The sequence below is a fragment of the Anabrus simplex genome, chromosome 7, assembly GCF_040414725.1.
Source record: "Anabrus simplex isolate iqAnaSimp1 chromosome 7, ASM4041472v1, whole genome shotgun sequence".
Classification (NCBI taxonomy): Eukaryota; Metazoa; Arthropoda; class Insecta; order Orthoptera; family Tettigoniidae; genus Anabrus; species Anabrus simplex.
In genome coordinates this window covers 209,524,299-209,539,553 of record NC_090271.1, presented here as the reverse complement: position 1 = coordinate 209,539,553, position 15,255 = coordinate 209,524,299, and positions in this window count along the sequence as shown.

The window sequence follows — 15,255 nt, the reverse complement described above, 5'->3', positions numbered from 1 at the left end:
GCTAATATATGAGCTGTTGCACTGCAGTTGCACATGACCACAGCAATATTAAAATCGTAGTAACTTACAAATGAGGCGAAGATTGAAGGAAAGTATCCTTATAGTTTACTTGGAGACAATTTGACACAAGCCATGGTTCATATAGTCCAGCGTTGTCAGAAACAGCAACTGGTGGTCTTCACTCTTATTTTGCCGCAAGCCTGTACCCAGATATCTTAGTGCCTTGAGCACTAAGATCAGTCCTTTCACCACACCAATTGTAAGACGGTAATGAGTGGAGGTTGACGCTGTATGAATAATGGGTGTATCACAATCAGGGACTGTGATTACTGTTTGTTTGTTTGTTTGTTTGTTTGTTTGTTTGTTTGTTTGTTTGTTTGTTTGTTTGTTTGTTTGTTTGTTATGGCTTCTTCCAAGCAGTGAAGTTAGGGCCCCTGGCCACCTCTTACACTTGACCACATCTTACAACTATTACCTACAGATACATTAACTAACTAATCTACGATTTGCTTTACATCTTATGGCGACGGTAGGATAGGAAAGGGCTAGTAGTTGGAAGGAAGCGGCCATGGTCTTAGTTAAGGAACAGCTCCAGCATTTTCCTGGTGTGAAAATAGGAAACCACGGAAAACCATCATCAGGGCTGCTGACAGTGAGGCTAGAACCTACTATCTTCCGAATACAAGCTCACAACTGCGCGGACCTAACCGCACGGCTAACTCGCTCGGTCTAATTAATCTAACAGAGTTACTTTACACTAATATTCGCACTCTCACATGCATATGAGTATGTAAATAATGCACTGTACATCTACCATCATTAATTTCTCCTTCATTACTTCTCAAGTGATGTCGGCGTCAGAAGGGGCATCTGGCAGAAAGACATGCTCTATAAATTCATCTCACCTCATCCCCAACCCCGTATCAAGAAACAGGACTATGGGATAGAAAAACAACAACATACATACATTATCATTATAGACTGTTATGCCTTTCAGCGTTCAGTCTGCAAGCCTCTGAGAATTTACTAAACGTCGCCACAATCCTCGATTTCCAACTAGTGTTGTGGCCTCATTTAGTTCTATACCTCTTATCTTTAAATCGTTATAAACAGAGTCTAACCATCGTCGTCTTGGTCTCCCTCTACTTCTCTTACCCTCCATAACAGAGTACATTATTCTCCTAGGTAACCTATCCTCCTCCATTCGCCTCACGTGACCCCACCACCGAAGCCGGTTTATGCGTACAGCTTCATCCATCGAGTTCATTCCTAAATTAACATTTATCTCCTCATTCCGAGTTCCCTCCTGCCATTGTTCCCACCTGTTTGTACCAGCAATCATTCTTGCTACTTTCATGTCTGTTACTTCTAACTTATGAATAAGATATCCTGAGTCCACCCAGCTTTCGCTCCCATAAAGCAAAGTTGGTCTGGAAACAGACCGATGTAAAGATAGTTTCGTCTGGGAGCTGACTTCCTTCTTACAGAATACTGCTGATCGCAACTGCGAGCTCACTGCATTAGCTTTACTACACCTTGATTCAATCTCACTTACTATATTACCATCCTGAGAAAACACACAACCTAAATACTTGAAATTATCGACCTGTTCTAGCTTTGTATCACCAATCTGACATTCAATTCTGTTGGATTTCTTACCTACTGACATCAATTTAGTCTTCGAGAGGCTAATTTTCATACCATACTCATTGCACCTATTTTCAAGTTCCAAGATGTTAGACTGCAGGCTTTCGGCACAGTCTGCCATTAAGACCAAGTCGTCAGCATAGGCCAGGCTGCTTACTACATTTCCACCTAACTGAATCCCTCCCTGCCATTTTATACCTTTCAGCATATGATCCATGTAAACTACAAACAGCAAAGGTGAAAGATTACAGCCTTGTCTAACTCCTGTAAGTACCCTGAACCAAGAACTCATTCTACCATCAATTCTCACTGAAGCCCAATTGTCAACATAAATGCCTTTGATTGATTTTAATAATCTACCTTTAATTCCATAGTCCCCCAGTATGGCGAACATCTTTTTCCTCGGTACCCTGTCATATGCTTTCTCTAGATCTACGAAACATAAACACAACTGCCTATTCCTCTCGTAGCATTTTTCAATTACCTGGCGCATACTGAAAATCTGATCCTGACAGCCCCTCTGTGGTCTGAAACCGCACTGGTTTTCATCCAACTACCTCTCAACCACTGATCGTGTCCTCTCTTCCAAGATGCCAGTGAATAATGTGCCTAATGAATGAGATACCTCGGTAGTTGTTGCAATCTTTTCTGTTCCCTTGCTTGTAGATAGATGCATTTCCTGCTTTTGTCCAATCTGAAGGTACTTTACCAACACTCCATGCTAATCTTATTACTCTACGAAGCCATTTCATCACTACCTTCTCACTATACTTCATCACGTCAGGTCTAATTTCATCTATTCCTGCTGCTTTATGATAATGGAGTTTATTTACCACCTTTTCCACTTCCTCAGGCCTAATTTCACCAACATAATTTTCCTCCTACCCATGAGCTTGACTGTTTGAAACACCACCATGATGATTTCCTTTTACATTGAGAAGATGTACAAAATATTCCCTCCACCTCTCCAGTGATTCCCTGGGATCTGTTATGAGTTCACCTGAATTACTCAAAACACTGTTCATTTCCTTTTTCCCTCCCTTCCTAAGATTCTTTATTACTGTCCAGAAAGGTTTCCCTGCTGCTTGATCTAGCCTTTCCAGGTTATTACCAAAATCTTCCCATGACTTCTTTTTGGATTCAACTACTATTTGTTTCGCTCTGTTTCTTTCATCTACATACAAATCCCTGTCTGACTCGGCCCTTGTTTGGAGCCATTTCTGATAAGCCTTCTTTTTACGTTTACAGGTTGCTCTCACTTCATCATTCCACCAAGATGTTCGCCTTTTCCCATCTTTACACACAGTTGTTCCTAGGCATTCCCTTGCTGTTTCTACTACAGCATCCCTGTATGCCACCCATTCACTTTCTATATCCTGAACCTGCTTACTGTCTACTGTTCGAAACTTCTCACTAATCATATCCATGTACTTCTGTCTAATTTCCTCGTCCTGGAGATTTTCTACCCTTATTCGTTTGCAGACAGATTTTACTTTCTCTACCCTAGGCCTAGAGATACTTAGTTCACTACAGATCAGATAATGGTCTGTATCATCGAAAAATCCCCGAAAAACTCGTACATTCCTAAAAGATTTCCTGAATTCAAAGTCTGTTAAGATATAGTCTATTATGGATCTGGTACCCCTAGCCTCCCATGTGTAGCGGTGAATAGCCTTATGCTTGAAGAATGTATTCGTAACAGCTAAACCCATACTAGCACAGAAGTCCAGCAAACGCTTCCCATTCCCATTAGCTTCCATATCTTCCCCACATTTACCAATCACCCTTTCGTATCCTTCAGTTCTATTCCCAACTCTCGCATTGAAATCGCCCATTAGCACTATTCTATCCTTGCTGTTGACCCTGACCACGATGTCACTCAATGCTTCATAAAACTTGTCAATTTCATCCTCATCTGCACCCTCACATGGTGAATACAAGGACACAATTCTTGTCCTAATTCCTCCCACTGACAAATCTACCCACATCATTCGCTCACTTACGTGCCTAACAGAAACTATGTTGCGTGCAATGGTATTCCTGATAAAGAGCCCTACCCCAGACTCTGCCCTTCCCTTTCTAACACCCGTCAAGTACACTTTATAATCTCCTATCTCTTCCTCAACAACTGTACATTAATTAGTATGAATATCATACCAATATTAAGATCGTAGACGTTTACTTGGAAACAATTTGGCACAAGCTACTTATTATCATCATCATTTTCATTATTTATTAATTAAACACAGCATATGCTGAAAAATTTCAAATATTTGCCCTTGTCCTTTTTCTCGTTATCCTATGATGAAATGAAATGGCGTATGGCTTTTAGTGCCGAGAGTGTCCGAGGACATGTTCGGCTCGCCAGGTGCAGGTCTTTCAATTTGACTCCCGTAGGCGACCTGCGCTTCATGATGAGGATGAAATGATGAAGACGACACATACACCCAGCCCCCGTGCCAGAGAAATTAACCAATGGTGGTTAAAATTCCCGACCCTTCCGGAAATCGAACACGGGACCCCTGTGACCAAAGGCCAGCACGCTAACAATTTAGCCATGGAGCAAGGCATCGTATGATTTCATTGATTGTGTAAATAAAACACTAGGAAGGTAGTAAAGTTATACATACGGACATAGCCATGCGACCGCCATCATAAAACTGCAACGATTGCTCTCTATTCGCTGAACCTGCTGCTGTTGTCATCCCTCCTGAACATTTCATGCTTGCTCTTTATGCATTCTGGTGTTATTTGACCTTGCCATACCTGATCTAGGCACCTCTTCATTCAGTGTTTCCTGTACTAATCAATATTGCTGAAGCAGATAAACATCATCTGCGTTGCAGATGACACCACAGTATTTGCTGACAATTTAGAAGACCTTGCAATTCTTCTGAACAACATCAGCGAAGTAAACAAGGAGTTCGGCCTTCAACAGAAAATTAAATTCAGGAAGCTGGAAGTCACCAACGCTAGTATCACAGCCGAGATGAGTGGCTCAGACGGTTGAGGTGCTGGCCTTCTGACCCCAACTTGGCAGGTTCGATATTGTTTCAGTCCGGTGGTATTTGAAGGTGTACAATTACATCAGCCTCCTGTCGGTAGATGTTGCTGGCAGGTAAAATAACTTCTGCGGGATGAAATTCCGGCACCTCGGCGTCTCCAAAAAAACCGTAAAAGTAATTAGTGGGATGTAAAACCGATAACATTAATATTATTAACGTTATTATCACATTGGGTGGAGTAGTCATTAAATGGGTGTCATAATTCAAGAAGCTAGGAAGCTGGTTAACACGAGAACAAGATCCGCATGTAGAAATCAAAACCAAAATTTCAAAATAAATATCATAAGGAGTGTTCGTGAAATTGAAGCATCGTGTGTGCAAGTGGCACATTTGCTACCGCTGCTGGTTTTCAGTGTTGAAGGATAGATATTAAAGGCCTCATCAGTGAAGCGACTGTAGACCTTCGAAATGTGGCTGTGTCGTAGAATGTTCAAAATCTCATGGGTAGATGACATCACCAACGAGGAGCTACTCCGCTGAGTGGGGAAATCGTGTAGTCTTAAACCTAACAATACGCAAGAAAACAACCTATTTCGGTCAAAACTTCCGATACAACTGATCATAGCAGACAATAAAGAAGGGAAACAAGGACTTTGAAGGAGAGCGTTATTCTGGTCGCGGTTCAATATCTATGACCAGTGTTGCCAACTTAATTTTCAAAATCCGCTAAATACTACTAAAACTCCGCTAAAATTCCGCCAAGAAAGCCGATCTCAAATAATGAGCAATAAAAATGAGCAATAATAATAATAATAATAATAATAATAATAATAATAATAATAATAATAATAATAATAATAATAATAATAATAATAAAAGTAAATGTCTGCACTCACCTGATTTGCGAGTTTCACTGGGATTAACACGTGCCTGCGAGCCGGCGAGCTAAAACTTGTAGGCGTTTTACTGCCGGGTGAAAACTAGGAATCCCCTAACTCAAGGGCCACACACAGAACAGGCCACTTCATAAAACGGTTTTCCTTCATTGCATAAATATAAATGCTACTCTCTCACAGTTTCATTATTTGTCGTCATTCGTCAACTAAGAGATAAGTACCCATTCCCCACGTATTACAAATTTATGATACCATGATCTCATAACATCAGATCCAAATTACGTGTTTTCCTCATGTGACTGCTAGCTCCTGACAAGAAATACGGAATAGTTCGGAGACAGACTGGAGTACAAATTTGAATTTAAAAAACGTAAAATGGATCAAACACTAAATTCCGCTATAATAAATCTAGAAATCCGCCAAAAATTCCGCTGTCCGCTAAATGATTTATTTCTCCGCTGACAGTCTTCTAATTCCGCCAAATTTAGCGGAAAATCCGCTAAGTTGGCAACACTGTCTATGACACAGCAAACTCAATACAGGAACGAAATAGGCCTTCTGTGTAGAGACTGCACAAGAAGAAGAAGAAGAAGAAGTCGGTCTTACTCCAAGTGAGGATTAAAATTAAAACTTTTAATTTTTATTGACTGTTTATTACATCCTAATAATAGCGAAAAGTCTTGTCTTAAATAGAATCGGAGCCACATATCGTTCATTTCAGAACTATACATAATTTGACTGAGTCTCTCTCCATGACTGACTTCCTTATAAACCATTGATGATATCCCTCGGGTTACTCACACTACAATACTGATTTATTTTGTACATTACTCAACAGGTTATGACACCTCAGCGGTGGAGGTCTGCCGCCACGCTCCAAGACCTGTTCCCATGCTCTCTCACGCCGGATGTGGCTGGTGTGTGAATACAACTCCTGTGTGTTAATTCCGTTCTTTCCCAGTGGGGCTAATGATCTAAAAGAAGAGTGATTCATCGTCCTTACATTAACGATGGGAAGAAACCAGGACGTGTCACTGGACACTTTATAAGGTCATCGCCCGGCATTACTCATGACCGACATTTGCAAACGCTGAAGTGCCGCTAAACTACTTTCGAGCCCTTGTGATATTATTATTATTATTATTATTATTATTATTATTATTATTATTTTCTAGATTTTTAATGTCGCACTAACATATGGAAGGTTTTTGGCAACGCAAAGATGGAAGAGGGCTAAGATTGGGAAGGTCGCGGACTTGGCCTTAATTAAGGTACAGCTCCAGCATTTGTCTGGTGTGAAAATTGGTAACCTTCTTCATGACTGCCAGCGGTGGGATTTGAATCCACCACCTCCCGCATGAAAGGCCACAACTACGCGACCATACCTGCACGGCCAACTCGTTCGGTATTATGCGTATTTATTTCACAACGGATTTATTGGTTTACGACTTACGATAAAATATTTGAATTATCAGTAAGAAACTTGAGCTGCTTGTTTCTTACACAGAAGCTCAAAAAAATGATGTGGCGTATGGCTTTTAGTGCCGGGAGTGTCCGAGGACATGTTCGGCTCGCCAGGTGCAGGTCTTTCGATTTGATACCCGTAGGTGACCTGCGCGTCGTGATGAGGATGAAATGATGATGAAGACGACACATACACCCAGCCCCAGTGCCAGTGAAATTAACGAATGATGGTTAAAATTCCCGACCCTGCCGGGAATCGAACCCGGGACCCCTGTGACCAAAGGCCAGCACGCTAACCATTTAGCCATGGAGCCGGACACGGAAGCTCAATTCGTTGTGAAAACTGAAGACAAAAAAAAAAAAAAAGGTATTTCCTGCACAACTTAAGAGTTTTCTTACGTTTGAATGTGCCTCTTGTTTCCCTCCGTACTGCTTTCATGACGCTACACATGGAATTTGATCCTTCTCACTTTCGATACTGTCAGATTCCGGCACTGACTCATCTTCAGTTTCCCCCCTTTAATCATAAACTTATCCATACTGAACTTTAGATTTTTAAAACTTAGTTAATGCAATAATACACAAAATATCTGTCAAACTACCTAGAAATATGTCAGAACATGGAAGAAATAGCCTTACTACAGCAAGCGTTCAAACAAATTACTGCTGTGTGAGCTCAAGACGGGTACCGTTGTATTGTTGTGAAATCACAAACTAAAAACAGTGGCGCAACTATCGGATACCTAGACTGGCAAAGATCCAGGGGCTCACTAGCCGAAAGGGCCCACTCAGTATAGTGATTATGATGATGCTTGATGATGCTTGTTGTTCAAAGGGGCCCAACATCGAAGGTCATCGGCCCCGTATAGTGATTATCTGTACCTCTATTACTGTCTTATGCAATCACAATTTATTATTATAGTTCGTAGAGCCTCCGTAGCTCAAGCGGCAGCACGCCGACCTCTCACCGCTGGGTTCCGTGTTTAAACCCCGGTCAGTCCATGTGATATTTGTGCTGGACAAAGCGGAGGCAGGACAGGTTTTTATCCGGGTACTCCGGTTTTCACTAGCATATTTCATTCCAGCAACACTCTCCTATATCATTTCATTTAATCTGTCATTCATTAATCATTGCCCCAGAGGAGTGCGACAGGCTTCGGCAGCCGGCACAATTCCTATCCTCGCCGCTAGATGGGGGCTTCATTCATTCCATTCCTGACCCGGTCGAATGACTGCAAACAGACTGTGGATTTTCATTTTCAGTTCCGTTCAATCATTATGTGGCATTTGATCTTGTTACGATAAATATATAGTCTGACCCACTGAGGAAAGCAATGCCAAACTACCTCGCCCCTCATCTTGCCTAGTGCGCCTCATTTTGGTGCTGCCATTGGTTTTTGGGGTTTACTTATAACCGCATAACCTTTGGTGGTGCTATTTGAGGATCCAACCAGCCTCTGGGCTGATGACCTAACAGACAGACAGAGTAGATTGACAGCATTCCACACTTCACAAATGTAGTGCTATTCGTATTTATTTATGGACAACATCCATTAACACCTAGTACAGATATACAAAAATTATCAAAAAATTCCTTTGAATGTTTTTAAAACTATTATTCCAACATTTTAATGTACGTACAAGGTACTGAATGTTTGATGTGGTGGTAATTTTTGTGTAAATTTCAACGGATAGATTCATAAGTAAGATTCTCGACAAATATGTATATTACATCATTCAAAATCCAGCTCAAATAAATATGGTAGAAGGAGTATCACATAAATATAATATTTAAGCGTTTTATTGACATTCCTGAATGTATCAAACTAACTAAACGTCTGATTGCATTTGAGAAAAAACAAAATATATCCTCGACGCCTTCATTGCAGAAAAATAATGTTTATAATGTATATTCTATTTGTTCTACTGTTATTATTTATGTGTTATTTCATGTTTAGTTTATATTCTGTTATTTTTAATTTGAAAAATACAAAATAATCTGTACTTCCCCTCAATGTGAGCTTCTCCTTCGTTGACAAATAAAATAAAAAGTGCTTTATTTCTTTACATCTTTATATTTTGCTAGTGGCTTAATGTCGCTCTAACTCAGGTAGATTTTCGTAGTCTACCAGGGTGTAAATAGAGTCGGATTTGGTCGGAAGAGTCCGTGGCCTTAATTGATGTACAGCCCCTGGTGAGAAAATGTAAAACCACAGAAAATCATCTTCGAGGCTGCGAGGGTTCGAAAACCTCATCTTCCGAATGCAAGCTTACAAGTACATGGCCTAAACGGTGTTTCCCACACTTTCAGTGATATTTAGGTGCTTTCCAGTATTAATATAATTTTCAGCCTAGGGGAATCTCTGGTAAAATAAAACCTGCATAGTCCTAATGGTTCCATTTTGAATCCTTTAATTATTTTTCACTGTTAACAAAATATAGTCAGTTAAAATTCCCAGTCTTGTTTCGTGCAAATGTGGTGATTGTACAAAGTTGTCAATGTGTGATGACATTTTTTGCTTTCTGTAACCAGCACAGTGACATGTGTGACAGGTAAAAAATTGGAAAATTCTACAATTAGTAATCACCCAACTCATTAACGTGACAATTATGTCAATATTGCAGTTGAGGAAGCCAAGCATGTCCAGCCATCGATTATCTCGATTGTCGATTCTGGAATGATTATAACAGTCCCGATAAGTGCAACATATTAATAGTCTACATATTCGCAGATGATGGAGCTAATAAATGATGAATAATTCTGATAAATTAAAAATGATTCATGAAGGTCGGTGAAAATAATTTCATCCAAATTACATATGTTATCAGAGATGTGGGACTGTTTGGTTGTCTGGAAACAAATCTTCTGTGTTAAGGAACCACGTGTTAAATTGCCTCAAGATTTCGCAGTAAATTGTGTCCATATTTGTAGATTATAAACATTTCATTAGAGATAACTTTGATGGGTTATAAAAATTATCCACGCCCTTATCGAGAGCACTAAAATCACCAAACGATTCTCCGTGCAAATATTCTCCTAAAAATTGAAAGTGTGATGGTGGAGTATGTGATAACTACAGAGAGTGTGAAAACGTTTTGTTCATTCAATTGTCTGCAAGTGATGTGAGGATTCGTCTTGTTTTTGTGTAATACAAGATCTTTCGACTAGATTTGGTCCCTTCTATTGAATATTTTAGTGTAAAATATTCAGTTGGTTCTACGCCATTTGTGAGATAATTCCTGGAATATGGAGCAGCCGTACGCAACCCATTTCAAATAGAGCCTATCAGCAAAATAGCACAGAAAAGAAATAATGTCCATGCTTTGTGATTTGTTTTAGTCACAGAAATGAAGAGAATAATGGCAAAAGCAGTACAGGAACTTCAATGGTAATCATTGGTGTCAAGAACAAAAATAGTCCTGACAGTGTACCATGCACAGTGTTTGTACGAACATGCCAGCATGCGGGAAGTTGAACATCCGTGCTACAGAAGTAGAACTGACCATTCATTTAGGAGCACCTGGACGGAACACCTGCATGTTTTAAGGCCCATTCTACCTATAGGTTCAAGACCACCAAATGTCCAGCCCCATGGCTAAATTGTTAGCATCCTGGGCTTTGACCCGGGAGTTCCCGGGTTCGATTCCAGAACGGGTAAAGTATATTAATGTTCGTTGGTTAATTCCAAAGCATCGAGGGTTGGGTGCGTGTGCCGTCATCGGCATTAAAATTCATCATAGGTACGGCCCCATCTTCACAGACGCACCGGTTTCCTATACGGCGTCGACTCAAAAGACCTGCACCAGGCCTCTTTAGGTAGGGAAGACAAGGACAGTAAACAGCGCTGTGACGCTACCTCACTGCACTTGACCTCTTCGCAGTAGACTTGTTTGAGGAGTTCGTGAAATGTAGACAACAGCTGGGGGAAGAAAAAAGGGCATTAGGCATACAGGAAGTGGAGAGTTACGGAGTGAAATAACACAATTCCTTGGAGTGAATGATACAGCTTATTTTTCTGGCTCTTCTACAGTGTCTCTTAAAATTGCAATTGTTTTTGCAGATTTAAAAATAATTCGTATTTAACTGCAATATAAATTATTAGAAAATCAATGTATAATATAATCCTTCACTTAATTCAGAAAAAATTTGTAAATAAAGTTGTAGCAACATACTTCAGACACTCGCAGAAGATCGGGCATGCGCAAATAGAATATGGGAGCGGTAAGGTGGTGCTGTTGTCGATGCGTAGTGTGCATTTGAAGGGCATCCAGTTGGGAGTGTTGTTGCTGTGTGGCATTGAAGTGAAAAGTGTCGTTTTCACCACTCTAAAGTCCGCCTCCATGGCTAAATGGTTAGCGTGCTGGCCTTTGGTCACAGGGGTCCCGGCAGGGTCGGGAATTTTAACCTTAATTGGTTAATTTCGCTGGCACGGGGGCTGGGTGTATGTGACGTCTTCATCATCATTTCATCCTCATCACGACACGCAGGTCGCCTACGGGTGTCAAATAAAAAGACCTGCATCTGGCTAGCCGAACTTGTCCTCGGACACTCCCGGAACTAAAAGCCATACGCCATTTCATTTTTTACGACTCTAAAGCATGTTTTCAAAATGTGATCAGCGTTCATGGATTAAAATCGAGGTTGCCCGAGGAAAAAATGCATCAGAATGTTATCAACGATTACGTGAAGCCTGTGGCGAGAATGCATTTCCGTATAGGATGGTTGCACTATGCCTTTCGTTCGGGTCGGTATGAGACTGCGGATTTGCACCGCACAGGTCGGCAGTCCATTATTCAAGATCAGATTTACATCGTGAGTGGTGTCGTTTCCGTAGACCATCGATAGATTTTTCGCAGAGGTTGGTCCTAGCCGTCAAACGGTTTTGGCAATTACTGACGAAATGTCGTAACATGAGGAAAATTGCGTTCCGTTGAGTTCCACGTCAAGTCACCGCCGTACAGAAATGGCACTGGTATGCACTGGCTGACATCCACCTGAACAGATACCGCAACGAAGGAAACACATTTCTGCAGCTTATTGCCACCACTGATGAGACGTGGGCACACCCTTCGAGTTTGAATTAAAGCGTCAGTCGAATGAATGGCGCCACCCAGGTTCGCCACGTCCACAGAAACGTCGACAGGAACTCAGTCGGGTGAAGCTTATGCTGATTGTGTCTTACGGCTACGAGGGTGTTATTCTTACGCATGCTGTGCCTGGGGGATAAACCGTTAACCGCTCCTATTTCTGGAGCGACATCTGCGTCCATCTATACGGCGCAAACGTCAACGCCACGTTCATTGCGAGACAATCATCCTATCGTGTTGCATGACGACGCATTTTGTTACGTCGCGAACAATGTCAAACTCTTACAGCAATGGTGGCATTGGGAGATCATGGAACTCCCTCCGTACTCACCAGACATAGGTCCATGTGACTTCGACCTGATTCCGAAGTTGAAGAAACCCATCCGCAGCCGCCGATTTCCTGACATGGCATCTGTACTCAGCTCACTAAGGGGCTCCGTCACTGTCATCAACAGAGATCACTCGGCAACGGTCCCCACGGCTTTACGATATTTGGCGAAAGGGTCTCTAGATTGAAAGAATGTAATGCAATTGTACTTGTTCGTTAATAAAATTTTGCTTTCCATCAATATCTACAGCTTGGATGGTATAGCACGGATGCAGTGATACTTTTCTAAATTGTCTTTTCCTCTGTTCATTAATAAGCTTACCAGTATTAGAATATAATGTATGGAAGGTGGTTAATATAAGATTAAATGTTAGGTTGTGATCTAAGAATGAACTACTTGATTTGGGCTTATCAAATTTTATGAGTAAAAGTAAATGCTTGCAGTCGTTTTCCGATTCAAACATACTGTGCCTAACATTTTTGCAGTTGATCCATGCAATGTGGGAACAACCATGAGGTTTTGTCTGACGTCGCATGGAATAAAGGGCATTACCTTCTTCACAAACGTCAGAAATTACTGGAATTTTCCACGTTAAACTAGGAACAAAACACATGTAATATCAACTAGTACCATTATTTCATTAAGAGGAATTTAAACTAGCAACAATTCACATTAAAAAATGGAATATCTGCCACAACTTCAGGTATCATTTTCACAGAAGATATTAGACTACTTTATGATTCATCGTTATGTTTGCGCAAGTTAAATTACTAATCCGGTATAACCAAATCGTATTTTACCCTATTAAAATGGGCTCTCAAAAATGAACTACCTTTCCTCAAAAATTCACACATGATTGATACCATACTATTTAAATTTTAGGAAGTAATATACTGTTTAAATTGCCTCCGGATCATTTAGCCAATTAATGTAGTGTACTAAGTCGGACTGTTCTAGCGTTCTTATTGTTCCTGAGGAAAGTATACTTACAGATTTTAAATTTCTGTTCAGAGAAGTAAAAGCCATAATGAGAATTTTTGACGACTTTTCATATCAATGTGAAGAAGACGATATAACAAGTAGTCGTTAGAAATTTTGGAGTTGAAAACCGAAAGGCCGTTATTGCATTGTTCGAAACATTTTACAAACTTGTTGATTGCTTCAAAAACAAATTGTATAATGATGAGAATTTTGTGTAGTGGGAATTCCTATTTAACAGTGTTGTAAGTTACTACTTGTAGGCTCCTCTCGTTTTTTTTAACATGTATATCCCATAATAGAAGAAATGTTCTCTTGCTGACTTTTATAATATTTTGTGAATAATTTTTTATGCAATTTGAGTTAGCTATAGAATATCGGTCAAGAATTCTGTTAGATGGTGATTGTTTCGTCAAGAATAATCCCTTGTTTCGCTATACCAATAATACAGGGTGTACTGTATTTTCAATTCTCTTGGACCCCAGTTCGTTCCAGTAGGTGACTTTAGAACATTGTTACATATTTTAAGCCACTTAAAAGTCTGTAGCAATTTGAATGTGTTTATTTTGACGTAGAATAAGTTTATTGTTTCAGAACTGCACTTGGGTTCTATTACCAGATGCATATTCTCGACTAATTTGTAAGTAGTAGTAGTAGTAGTAGTAGTAGTAGTAGTAGTAGTAGTAGTTTCTTTGTGGCAGGGGAATATCTTTCAAAGACACCACTCTGAGTGGTAGTTGGATTTCCAGCAAGAAAAAACCCATGCCCTCTTCACTCAGCCCATTCTGGAACTGCTTAACGGCATGGCATCAGAAAGGAGTGATTTATATTATTATGTTCTTCCTTTCTATTCTTCCTCCTTCGTCCCCATAATGCATGTCGCCATTGCCTTTACTATGTTCCTGCCAAGCGTACTCTCCAACATGATCTGAACCAGATTCCTTGGCGTGAGTTGTCGGCCAAGTTGTTGGCAGGCTTTCCTTCGTTCTTCTCCCATCGAACACAGTAGAAAAAAGTGTGTTCTACTGTATCGCTTCCAGAAAAGTACTAACAACCATCTCCCTGCGTCTTTCCCATCTTTATGGCGTATAGGCCTATTCTTCCATGTCCTGTCAGGACCAGCGAGAGAAAGTAATCAACCTGCCGATGTCTACATTTAAGCCAGCCTCCTATGTAGGGTATTATCTTTTTTGACCATTGGCCAACATCGGTTGTGCCATGCCATCGGCCTTGCCAGTCTATTAAGAGCTGGTTCCTCAAGGCTTTCTTTTCTTCAGCAGATATAGCCGCACCCCTTTCATACCAAAGTTTTCTCTCTACCACGAGCAGGTCAGTGAGAATGCTGTCAGCTACAACTTGTAAAGCTGCTGTCGAAACAGTTCGATATGCACAGGTAACTCTGAGCAGCATCTTCCTCTGTACTCTTTCCATAGCCCTTCAGTGAATCTTCTTCCTGAGTGAATTGTGCCTAATAGGTGCAGCATAAAGTAGTAGTAGTAGTAGTAGTAGTAGTAGTAGTAGTAGTTAGGAGTGCGCAGCTGTGAGCTCGCATCTGGGAGATAGTGGGTTCGAACCCCACTGTCTCGTTGGCTGAACGGTCAGCGAACTGGCCTTCGGTTCAGAAGGTCCCGGGTTCGATTCCCGCCTGGGTTGGGGAATTTAACCTTAATTAGTTAATTCCAATGGCACGAGAGCTGGGGGTATGTGTTGTCTTCATCATTTCATCCTCATCATGACGCGCAGGTCGCCTACGGGAGTCAAATAGAAAAACCTGCACCTGGCGAGCCGAACCCGTCCTGGGATATCCCGGCACTAAAAGCCATACGACATTTCATTTTACCCCACTGT